Here is a 12,113-nt window from a genome sequence, read left to right on the forward strand (position 1 = left end):
GAATGCCAGTTGAACGTCGCCTTGAGGTCTCTGGTTAGTGATCTGTGATCCTAGCTTTAAGGCCCTGGCTCACAGATCTGAGAGTTAGGTGAGCATGTCTTCATATGCTAGTGATTCCTACAGTAATAGGCCCCTTGGGTTATGATGCTGATGTTTTCAACTCTTCATTTACTAGTATATCCGATCAGGGTCCATGCTTTAAATTCAATCACCCCAGTTTTCTCCTATTCTAGCCAAGTTTAGCAACTTGACTCTGAGAGCCTGCCATCTCCACCAAATTTGATTATGTGCTATCAAGAGAATTCATCTAATTCCTGCAGCTGTCCCAGCTCCTCTCCTGAGTGGGTCGGATGCCTAACCTGATTTGCAGACAGAATGAAGGTAATGGGCCCTGGGGTAATCATTCAAGGAAGCCGAGATGCTGCTCAGGGCTTAGATTTTCTAGAATCTACTAAGAATACAAATACAAATCCATTTGAGAAGGGCTCAGTAGGCCAAATTCATGAGAACTTTCAAGTAACACAAAGAATAGAGAAAAAGAAGACTGGAACTAAATAGGAGGAAAAATATGTCTCTCATTTGTAATGCATTTCTGGTTTTTCTCTTATTTTGCTTACTATGTTTTTACTACATCACAGGCATCATGTTGAATGCTGTATATGCATTATCATTTAAACTTCACAATAAACTCATGAGCCAGGGGCTATTAACATCCCTTTTACACAGACAAGAAAACTGAAGCTCAGAAAGGTAAAAAACTCCCTGAAGTTACAGGGTTAGTAATCCTCAGAGCTTGTATTAGATGCAGACTAATATGACTTTGAAGTCTGTGCTCATAATCCCTATGGTACCTTGCCACCCTCCTTTCTCCCCTTGCCATCCGGTCATAGCCTTATTCCTGCTTCCAGAAAAATCTGCTCTCACAGTACTCTCCTGTTAAAGACTCTTCAAACAACTCCCTATCTTCACATTCTGATTTGGCTCACAGGGTCCCTGAGAGCTCCCTGTGATCCAGTATCACCAGCCATTTCTTCCTCCTTGAACCCTATGTTTTATTCATACTGAGCTACTTAAAACTCCCTACCATAATTTTATGCCATTCCCCCCATACCTCTATGGGATCTCTTTGTATTTGATCTTTCTTCCACTTGGAGAGCCTCCCCTGCCGTCTTACCTACTTGGTGAATTTGCTACTCATAGATGTGGCATAAGGTAGACGGTCAATAAAGATTAAAATATTTTTTAAACAAACAAATTAATTAATGGGCAAAAGAATGTATAAATAAATATCTACCCTTTAACATACTTCCTCTCTGAATCCTTAGTTGACCATTTAGTTGTCATTAATTTTTCTCTACTTTGACATATAATAGTAAAATAAGTTTTATAACTTGATATATCCCTTAATAATGAACACCAAAAGTAAATGAAAATTTCTTCAAAGAAGGGGTAGGCTTCTTGAAGACAGGAAGAGTGTCACCTTTTTCCTCTCTTTCTCACTTTTCACTTTGTCACTTTTCTCTCTGTCATCCCTTCACAGAGAAGTTAACATACTTGCTCATTTTAAAAAGCTATGATAAGAGGAAAAGAAGACTCATCTCTGAAGATAAATGGTAGACATCATAGGGAGGTAGATTTTAGCTCAGTATAGAGATTTTTTAATATTCAGCTGAAAGTAGAAACGCCCATGTTGCAGGAGAGTGCAAGCATGGGAAGCTTTATGGGATCCCATAAAGTTCCTGAGATTCCATTTAATACAGATAGTATATCATTGAAAACAATAAAACAATGATGATGATAGCTATTAGAATTATAATTACTAATATGTATATATTATTGGCCATGTGGTAGGCCATTGTAAATACATTATAATGTATTAAGTTCTTTAATCCTCACAACCATCCTCTGAAGTTATTGCTGTCATCCCAATGATATGACAAAAATGAATATGGGGTCAAGAATGTTTGTTTTTTTAAAGTTTTTTGTTTGTTTGTTTGTTTATTTATAGAGAGCAGGGGAGGGGCAGAGAGAAAGGGAGAGAGAGAGAATCCTAAGCAGACTCCGCACTCCCAGCGTGGAACCTGATGCAGGTCTTGAACTTAAGAACCACGACACCATGACCTGAGCTGAAATCAAGAGTTAGACACTTAAGTAAATGAGCACCCAGGCACCCTAAGAATGCTTGTTCTTAAGAAAAAACTTGTACATGACACCCCAGAAGGCTTCATAAAGGAAAGAGTCCAACATCTGATCCTGCCAGAGATGCAGAGAGATTCAAGACCTGTAGCGTGTGCTCTCAGGGCTCAGAAACTAAAGGCTGCTTAAGCTGTTGGAACAAACTATCATCCTGATGACTGAAGAGGACATCCACATGTGTGAGGGCACCTTGTAACTCATCCTCAGATCCAGTCACACATGCACATGTGAGTGAGCAAAGCACACACACATTCACACACACGTACACAGTGAACACACTGGAATCATACTATATATACCTCTCTACTATAGCCTTTATCTAAGCATATAATTTGAATATATACCTTTCTCCCTCATTACACGGTGCCACTCTTGAGGGCACGGACAATGTAGCGTTTATCTCTGGTTCTGCAGGACCTATATAGAGCTTTGCATATAAAGGTTCTCAAAAATGCTTATGAACTGGGTAAATGAATATATTTGTGAGTGAACTTTAAGGGATTATAAATTGGAATAAATAATTTCAGCCATACCAATCTATGTATAGTGTGCTCTCTCCATGTGAAACTGTGAGTCATGTCCTGAATACATTATGTTCTCAAAAACCTTCATGCCTTTTAAAATGCTGTTCCCTGGGGTGCCTGGATGGCTCAGTCAGCCGAACTGTCTGACTTTGGCTCAGGTCATGATCTCACAGTTCGTGAGTTTGAGCCCTGCATTGGGCTCCATGCTGACAGCTCAGAGCCTGGAATCTGCTTCGGATTCTGTGTCTTCCTCTCTCTCTGTTCCTCCCCCGCTCACACTCTTTCCTTCTCTCTCTCTCTCTTTCTCTCTCAAAAATAAATAAACATTAAAAAATTAAAAAAATAAAATAAAATGCTGTTCCTTCTCTCTGCAATTTCTTTTCCCCTACTTTTCTACATAGTACATCCCTATGTAGAGAATTGAGACCCAGCACAAATGACATTTCCTCTTTGAAAGCTGTGTCAGCAACTCCATGAACTAATTGCTCTAAATGCTAATTGCAGACACTGCTATATTTCTGATTTATCTCAAAATCCATAGCATTTAGCATAGTGCTTGGCCCTGAAGGGGAGCTCAAAGCATGTTTGTTGAATTAATGAGTGAATTTATGACTTAATGAATGAATGAAATGGTTTCTTCCCATTTACCATCTTCTCTGTCTTTTCTTCAAACTATCAGTTCAATTCCCAGTATATAATTTTGGAGGTTATTAGAACACAGAAGGAGGGAAGAAGCCCAGGATTTAATGGAATACACAGGGCTCTCTAAAACAAGAGCATTCCCTGCCCTCCTCAATAACCCTTAAAGACAGGAGCCCTAATTTCCTCTTTAATCTAGCAGGAAATATGGATATGGACAGATGGGTTCCAATCCCACATTCTTCCTAGACAGCAGACACAATATTTTTTTCATATAATTTCTAAAGGAGATGGGGCACCTGGGTGGATCAATTGGTTCAACTTCGGCTTAGGTCATGATCTCATGATTTGTGGGTTCAAGCACCACGCCGAGCTCTGTGCTGACAGCTCAGAACTTGGAGCTGCTTCGGATTCTGTGTTTCCCTCTCTCTCTCTCTCTGCCCCTCCCCTACTCACACTCTATCTCTCCTTCTGGGGAAAAAAAAAAAACAAAACACGAAAAAAATTCTAAAGGAGGTATGCAAAACAAGGTCACTCAAATATAACATATAGTAAACACTTCCTGTATGCCTATAACGTGCTACCTGTTTGATGTACTCTATTATCTGACTGATAAACACATTTCTTTCCACAACACCAAGGCTGTGCTTACTGAAATTCAGCCAATGATTGCAATCACAGAAACAGTCTCTTCATTTCCCTTCTTGATTGACCCAGGGTTGGGGGAAGCAAACTGGCATCCAGTTTTCCAGGAATATTTGGAATTAAGGTAAAATTTCATCCCTCTCCCTTTCATAAGGGCAGCCAAATCTCTGGTTTGTCATTCATGCCAACATGAGGCCTTTAACCTACGTTTAGCTGGAACAACATAGACCACCACCTGGCTGAAGTCATTTGGCCTCCTCCTTTTCTTCTCTGTGTCTGGCACAGCCAGGCAGTTGGCATGGATGCCCACATTGTAAATCCACCTTCCACAGGCAAACAGGAGCCACTCCAAATTCCAATTCTACCTTCTCCCAAAGAATTGTATCACCAGCATATCTATTCTTATCTTTCTCCACACTTTGTCACAGCTAATCTCTTGGTGACTCACAGGGAGGGGGAGAAAGAGGGAGTGAGGGAGTGTTCAGATACAGGCAACACATTTTTACACCCGATGTCTAATCAGATTATCATCTTATCAGAGGCTGATGGGCACTGGTGGTGGGAGGAGAGAGACAGAGCTACATACTGCCAACTAAGTTTTTGATAACAAAAAGACACTGCTTGATTCTTGAATTAACCTTTTTGTCCTACACACTCCATTGTTTATTTTTCATAGTTTATTTTATATATAGGTTTTTATTTATTTATTTTTTATCTGTGCCTTCTGGAGACAGACACCCACACACTCTGGCAGCAACTGCTTCCATTAATTCCGAGCCATTAAAAAAGTTAAAATGAAACCCAATTACTTTGGCTAGTTTAGAACTGGGGAATAGCTAAGGCTCATTATTCCCCTTGGTCATGGACAGCAACAATATTCCTACCTACACGTGGCTGCTGGCAGAATGCTAATGCAGTCTGAAATTCCAGGGACAGGCTCTGCATACAAGCAGAAGCTCTAAGTCCCAAGAGGATGCAAGAAGAGGAAGAGTTGACAAGACATTGGAATAGTTATAGTTCTTGGGAAGGACCTTTCCTCTCTTTGTGCCTCAGAATAAAATGTGGTTACTAAAATGTGTGTCCTGTATCCCTCTTAGGGTTGTTGTGACTCTTAGGTGAAAAGAACTCTACTTTCAGAACTATCATATTCTGGGATACAGGATAGTGTATGAGGCAGCTTCAGAATGCTGCATGCTTTGGGATAAGGTAGCAGGCTATAGGTATATATAGGTATATATCTATATCTATATCTATATCATCTATATCTATATCTATATCTATATCTATATACATACCTATATATGAGCTATAGAGCAGGCTCATGTTTGCAGTGAAGTTGTGTACCAAAGTTACTTTCTTGCTGCATAATGGGTAGAATAACAATAAAGGTTCAGGGTGTAAGGTCACCAGACTAGCATCTTCTTATAAGCCCCTTGCGTAGAGTCTCGTGTACAGATGGGCACTCACTAAGTACTTTGAATGAATGAATAAATCAGTCAGGCAGAGTTGAGTTTTGATTGAACAAATAAAACTGTGTTCACTTCCAGCTGTAGATGCCTTTTAGAAATATAGTCATAGTGCAACAGAAAGAATGTGGGCTTGGAACTCTATTCTACTTCCATTACTTTTTTTGGATCTGAGTTTCCACATCTATAAAATGAAAATAATATCCACTTCATGGATTTTTTTCAGGATTTTGTTTGTTTGTTTGTTTATCTTAAGAGGGAGAACATGAGTAAGCAGAGGAGGGGCAGAGAGAGAGAATCCAAAGCAGGTTCCACACTGTCAGCACAGGGTCCGATGCAAGGCTCAAACTCATAAACTGTGAGATCATGACCTGGGCTGAAACCAAGAGGCTGACACTTAACCAACTGAGCCACCCAGGTGCCCCCATGGGTTTGTTTTGAAGATTAGAGATGAGGTTTGTACCTGACATATAACACGTGCTCAGGAATGGTAACTGTGATTATCACCATGCTCTGTACGATGAATAGTTGGCATCACACTATCTCTTGATTCCGAACAATGGACTCCAAGTTCACACTAAGTGTGCTTATGGCATGGAATGGGCAGAACAGGTAGGATAGGGTACAAAGAATGTGTGACAAGGGACAACCCCGTTTTTTTCTTTCCGATGATTCCCATACCCAATATAACCAACACCTCCCTTTTATTTTTTTTAAGTTTGTTTGTTTGTTTCTTTTTATTTAGAGTTAAAGCACAAACAGGGGAGGGGAATGTGGAATATGTTTAATAAATAGAGACTAAGCAGTCTTTCTTATAGAGAATAGCCTAATAGCTTTTGGCATCATGCGTTGTAAATCTAAAATTATTAATTTTATTTTCTGGTTACTCTAAAAAAAAAAAACTTCATAATTAACCCTTTCACCAGAAATGAGCTAAAAACTACAAAAGTGGATGCTTCAAGAAAGTTCTGTAATGACTTTTCATTTCTCAAGAAATTTAGTAATGGACATGTAACTTGTATGAAATGTTTCTTGGTATTTATGATCCACTGTAAGGGTTATATTGACAACATAACCACATAAAAACCAGAAAACAAATCTGCTGAAGAAACATCAGCATCTACTTGATTTAACAGTTATTTTAAGTAAACTTATGCCCAAAGACTATAATTTACACATGTAAAAGCAGAAGCATAAAAGAAAAAAATGACTGAAATTATTTTAGAAGAAGAGTCAATAAAATAAATGAAAATCCACACTTCACAGGGATGTTTAGTATCACTTTATTTAGAGCACATGACTGTTCTCTAAATTAATTTCAATCATTTTAAATTCCAAGTTTTCTTGTATAAAAAGTGGTAGCCATCAGGGCACCTGAGTGGCTCAGTTGTGTAAGCCTCCGACTTGAGCTCAGGTCATGATTTCACAGTTCATGAGTTTGAGCCCAACATCAGGCTCTGTGCTGACAGCTCAGAGCCTGGAGCTTGCTTTGGATTCTGTGACTCCCTCTTGAGGGAGGGGTGTGATGCCGCTTCCCTGCTCACACTCTGTCTCTCAAAAATAAATAAACATTAAAAAAAAATAAAATGGTAGTCATCAATGTCTTGTCACTACTTGAAGATCTAAAACCAGCATCTTTAGATCAGTGTCATCAGATATTTCAAATAGAAAATAATTTAACTTAATTCCAATGTAAATTATTTTCATCTAATTCATGAAATCAAAGTAAAGTTTTTTGAAAATCATTCTGTGGATGGTGAAATAGTGTCTTAGTGGTAATGACATTGCTAATTCAGTAAAGTAAAAAGTTCAACATTAAAGATAAGGTTACTTACTTTTTGCAACAATATGAATACAAATTTTGGTAAAAGCAATATACTTGTTAAATGAACAAACCTATGGAGTAGAAATTTATTTTTTGAATTGGTTTGTGGTGTCCATATAAATCATACTTGCATCTAACCAAAAACTTCTATTTTCTACCTTCAAAATAGAAACTACAGAATCTCAAAATTTACACAAAGTAAGTGAACAATACAGTTTTTTATGAAGCTAATAACAAACTGCACAAACACAACATTTTTGTTTTTTCATGAAGGCAGACCATGCTTATTTTCTTTACTGTCTCCCATCAATAGGATTTTGGAAATTTTGAACCTTTAATCAGCTGCTTTGTTAATCAACACTGATTTTGGTTTTTGTTATTGTTGTAATGAGACCTGTAAATTTTAGTAATGAGGCTCTAAATGAGAACAAAATTTTGGTTGTGTTTTGTTCAAAATCAACTGGAAATTTTTAATCAAATATTCAACAATGAAGCACCAAAGTATTTCAGCTTTTAAAGCTTTTATCAAATTGCAATTATTGAAAACAAAGCTTGCAAACAAGAAGACATGACATTTATCTCTACAAAAGCATGGGAGGAACTGCACAAATTAAATGATGAAAGCACATTTGGAGGACAAGATTGAATTTTGGAATTCAATGATTGTACTTTGGGATAACTTACTTTATAAGGAGAATTTTGTGATGAAGCTATTTTTAATTGGATATTTATATAATATGTTGTGCCAGAGTAGAATGAAATTGAGAAGGCCTACAATTTTGTAGCATCTGCAGTTGGTGAAAATTTGAAAGAGTCAAGAAGAATCTTATTTGAAAAAGTTGTTTTATTAAAAAAAAAGATCCAAGAAAATTTAACTGAGGGGAGTAAAAACAAGAGAGTAATTATGAAAATATTTGGACTGAAATGTTTATATATTGCAATACTAAAAAGCTTACAACTGAGAATGTCCTTGGGGCACTTGGGTGACTCAGTCAGTTAAGCATCTGACTTCGGCTCAGGTCATGATCTCGTGGTTTGTGAGTTCAAGCCCTGCATTGGACTCTGTGCTGACAGCTCAGAGCCTGGAGCTGCTTCAGATTCTCTCTCTCTCTCTCTCTCTTTCTCTTTGCCCCTCCCCTGCTCATGCTCTCTCTCAAAAATAAATAATAAATAATTTTTAAAAACCTGAGAATGTCCTCTATTAGGAGAATTTGCTCTAAGTTTACCAGGTACCTCAGTACCTATAAAGATAATGTCTTTTATTTAAGGGTATTTTGATCTACACAGGAGAATTAGTTGAATGTGTCAACAATTTTTAACTTATTAACCATAAAATACAAGTCTGAAGAAGACTGAAGGCAATGTCACCAGAAATAAAATAGAGCCTGATTAGAAAAAAAGATATTCTTCATAAAAATAACAATGATGTAGTACTAGATACACATGCAGCTAAGAAACTGGTTGAAGCATATGAATGTGTGCTGAAAATAACTGAATTGATTTAAAGAAAATATAAGTTTTTTAAAAATGTTCCTTTAATGCATATGGAAATATATTTATTTCATTTTATTTTACTTCTTATTTAGAAAAAATTTTGGTTTTGAAAAATAATTTTTTAAGTCCAATGTAATAAAAACAATTGGTGGTTAATATGTGAATATTTTTTAAAAAATATACAAACTTTATTTTTAGTTTCCTCATTCACTTTCAGTTGGGAAGATAAATCTATATGGTCCTATCCATCTGCCAACCAGATTGCTGTTCTTGAACATATTAAAGTTACCTAAAATTCAACCTGGTTAAAGTCGATCTCCTGACCTCTTACACACCTGACTTTCTGAAAATGTTCCCAACTCAGTAAATGACCTGATCATCTCCATCCATTCAACTGAACACAACAGAAACCTCAGTGGCAATCATGATGTCTTCTTCTCTTTGTCATTTTCCTTCCTTTTTTCATTCAATAATTTTTGCCTAAGAGCTTCCCGTGTTGCACTCTTCTAAATGGTGAGGAAGTAGAAGTAAAAAAAGAAATCCTATACTTTTATGGAATTTAAGTTCTAGTGAGAAAGACATAAACACATCAATACATGACATAGTATAAAGTAATGATAAGTGTAATGGATACAAATTAAGCAAGGTAAGGGATAGAGGGTGATGGAGGCGGCTATTTTACTTAGGGTGGTCACAGAGGTAACCACTTAGTAGAAACTGATACGAGGAAATGATCCGTGTGTGTGTGTGTGTGTATGTGTGTGTGTGTGTGTGTGTATCCAAGAAAATAGTGGTTTAGAGGAAAAATCAAACACAAATGTCCTAGGGCAGGAATAGTTTGGTACGTATTTAGAACAGCAGGAAGGTCAGTGTGATGGAACAGGAATAAGTGAGAAGGTGGTTGGTATAAAATGAATTAGGAAAGGAGGGAGGGTCCAGGCTACAGGGCACTGTAGGCCTTGGTAGGAATTTTGTATGAGAAGCCATTGTGAGGTAGAGATACTAAGGGTGATGAAATTATTTAGTTTACATTTTCAAAGGAGCTCTGGAGTAGAAGAGTGGTCTGTGGTGGGCAGGAGGGGGATCACAGCCTGAGGCCAGTTGGATACGTATTGTCATGGTCCAGGAAAAAAAAAAAAAAAAAAAAAAAAAAAAAAATGGGTTGGGTTAGAGTGGAAGCTGTGTAAGAAGTTGCAGGATTTGGAATCTATTTTGAGGGTAAACTATTAGATGTGAGAAACTGAATATGAGATGTGAAAGTTAGAGCAAAGTCAATAATGATATTAAGGTTTTGACCTGATATCATTTACTAAAATCCCTACATCCCCCATCTTGTTAAAGTCTTTAAATTCTGTCTTTAGAAGATATCTCCAAACTCTACTTGTCTGTATTTCCATGTTTTCCTACTTTGCTGAAAAAGTCCCCTGCCTTGCCCAGTTTCCTTTTTCTCACTTTTCTCTTCTCCAATCCCCTCTCCACGTAATTTTTTTACAGCTTAATTGGTCATTTTCTGGATTAAAACTCTCACACAGTTTCCAATTATGCTGGAATGAAGACTCTTCAACATGACTCTTTAACTCTTTAACATGACTTTCTTACTTCCTCAGATGAACCAGGGTCATAGTCTATCCAGTTCTCCACACTAACTCCCTTCTTTCCCTAACTGACATCTACCCTTCATTTTTGTTTCAGCTCAGATAATATCTTCTCTGTCACCACCTAAATTAAACTCTCCTGTTAGTCTTCCATGGAGCAACTAGATATTTTCCCTCAAAGCACTACTTCTATTTACAATATATATGTATTTGTACTTGTTTATGGTTTACATTTCTAATAGGTTGTAGTTTCTACGTGGGTAGGGATGACATCTGTTTTTTGCTCACCAGTGAATAACCTAGCATCTGACACAGTACCTAACACATAGTAGACCTGTAATAAATATTTATTAATTGAATGGAGTAAATATGTATGGGTGAAGGGATAATGACAGAAGGAAGGTAAGAAGGCTGATTGTTGCTGGCCTGCATGGGTCAAGGAGTTTTAAACTCACAGTTGGCTAGTGGTTTCCCAGCAGAGCTAGGTAAGGGTGGGTATTGTCATGGAAAGGCTTCTAGATTTTGCAGAACTTCACATAGCACTTCTTTCAGAGAAAAGATAAAGGCATTAATCATCTAGACAAAAGCCTCCTCTCATTTCCTTTCTCACATAATGTAGTACCCTGATTTGTTTCTGGATTCTTCAGGTTTCTCCTACAACCATCAGACCAGAGCTTTTAAGGCAGAAGACTCATTATTACTCAGCTCTGTCATGTGAGGGGTCACTGTAAGGCCTTCTAGACAGTAAAAGTAGAACTCAGCCTAGTCTGTTCAACGGGGGGGGGGGGTGCTCTCATCATAATCGCCTTCCAGTATAGAGTGGTTATGGGCTGTCTCCCAATACTCACTGTGTGGAACACTGCAGTCTAGGTATGACGAAGATCGGGGACTGAGGGCTTAGCAGTAGATAAAGAAATATAGAGAAGCTGGACTATCTGGAGTAGTTCTGATTCATTACCCAACTCCAAGTCCTAGCACAGGGAGTGCCTGTTCACTAAGTAAAATAAACTGAGATCCCAGTAGAAAGACTAAGGAATAGGTCATGAGAGTAGATTCAAGTGGCCTGGAGTACAAGGAAGCCAGAAAATGGCCTAAATTCCAGGTTGCTTAATCCAAGGAGCTTGGTCAGAAAGCAAAGTGAAAAGTTATCTGGTCCCAAAACTAGATTCCAAGTGCAGGGGGATAGAGCATGAGAGACAATGATGTTAGGCCAAGACTGAGTCAGCAACTAAGAAAGTAGATTGCCAATGGAAAATTGAGGAGGGACAGAGGTATGGATAGAAAGTGACTTCCAGCTTTCTGGGGCAATAAGTACAATCATAGTCTTTTTTTTTTTTTTTTAACATGTATTTTTGAGAGACAGAGAGAGAGCATGAGCTGGGGAGGGGGAGAGAGAGAGAGAGAGGAAGATACAGAATCTGAAGCAGCCTCCAGTTTTCAAGCTGTTTGTTAGCAGAGCCCAATGTGGGGCTTGAACTCATGAACCATGAGACCATGACTCGAGCTGAAGTTGGACGCTCAACCAACTGAACCATCCATGCATCCCTACAATCACAGTCTTGAGTGGATTAAGATGTGATTAGAATCAGAAAGGAGGAGAGCGGGATACTTTCAAGAGACAATATACATACATGGTTTCAAGCCAGATCACACCAAATTATTCTTTCCTACTATGACAAAGAGTAAGATCTACATAACAGGAATGAAAGGCTCGCATAAATACACGGGG

The 12,113-nt window shown here is 38.0% G+C and overlaps 1 protein-coding gene across 13 annotated transcripts in view; it reads right to left on the bottom strand.

Moving 5' to 3' along the window:
• AGBL4 (AGBL carboxypeptidase 4) overlaps positions 1-12,113 on the bottom strand; it is a 1,406,556-nt gene that overhangs the window by 520,253 nt on the left and 874,190 nt on the right. The window contains exon 1 of one of the 13 annotated variants that reach the window (XM_077779722.1): positions 4,212-4,271. The exons of the other annotated variants lie outside the window; for them this stretch is intronic. The gene's annotated coding sequence lies outside the window, so the exon portion shown is untranslated. Of the gene's footprint in view, positions 1-4,211; positions 4,272-12,113 lie in introns of those variants that run through there. 13 annotated transcript variants of the gene reach the window in all.

This window comes from Crocuta crocuta, unplaced genomic scaffold (assembly GCF_008692635.1).
Source record: "Crocuta crocuta isolate KB4526 unplaced genomic scaffold, BGI_CrCroc_1.0 scaffold168, whole genome shotgun sequence".
NCBI lineage: Eukaryota > Metazoa > Chordata > Mammalia > Carnivora > Hyaenidae > Crocuta > Crocuta crocuta.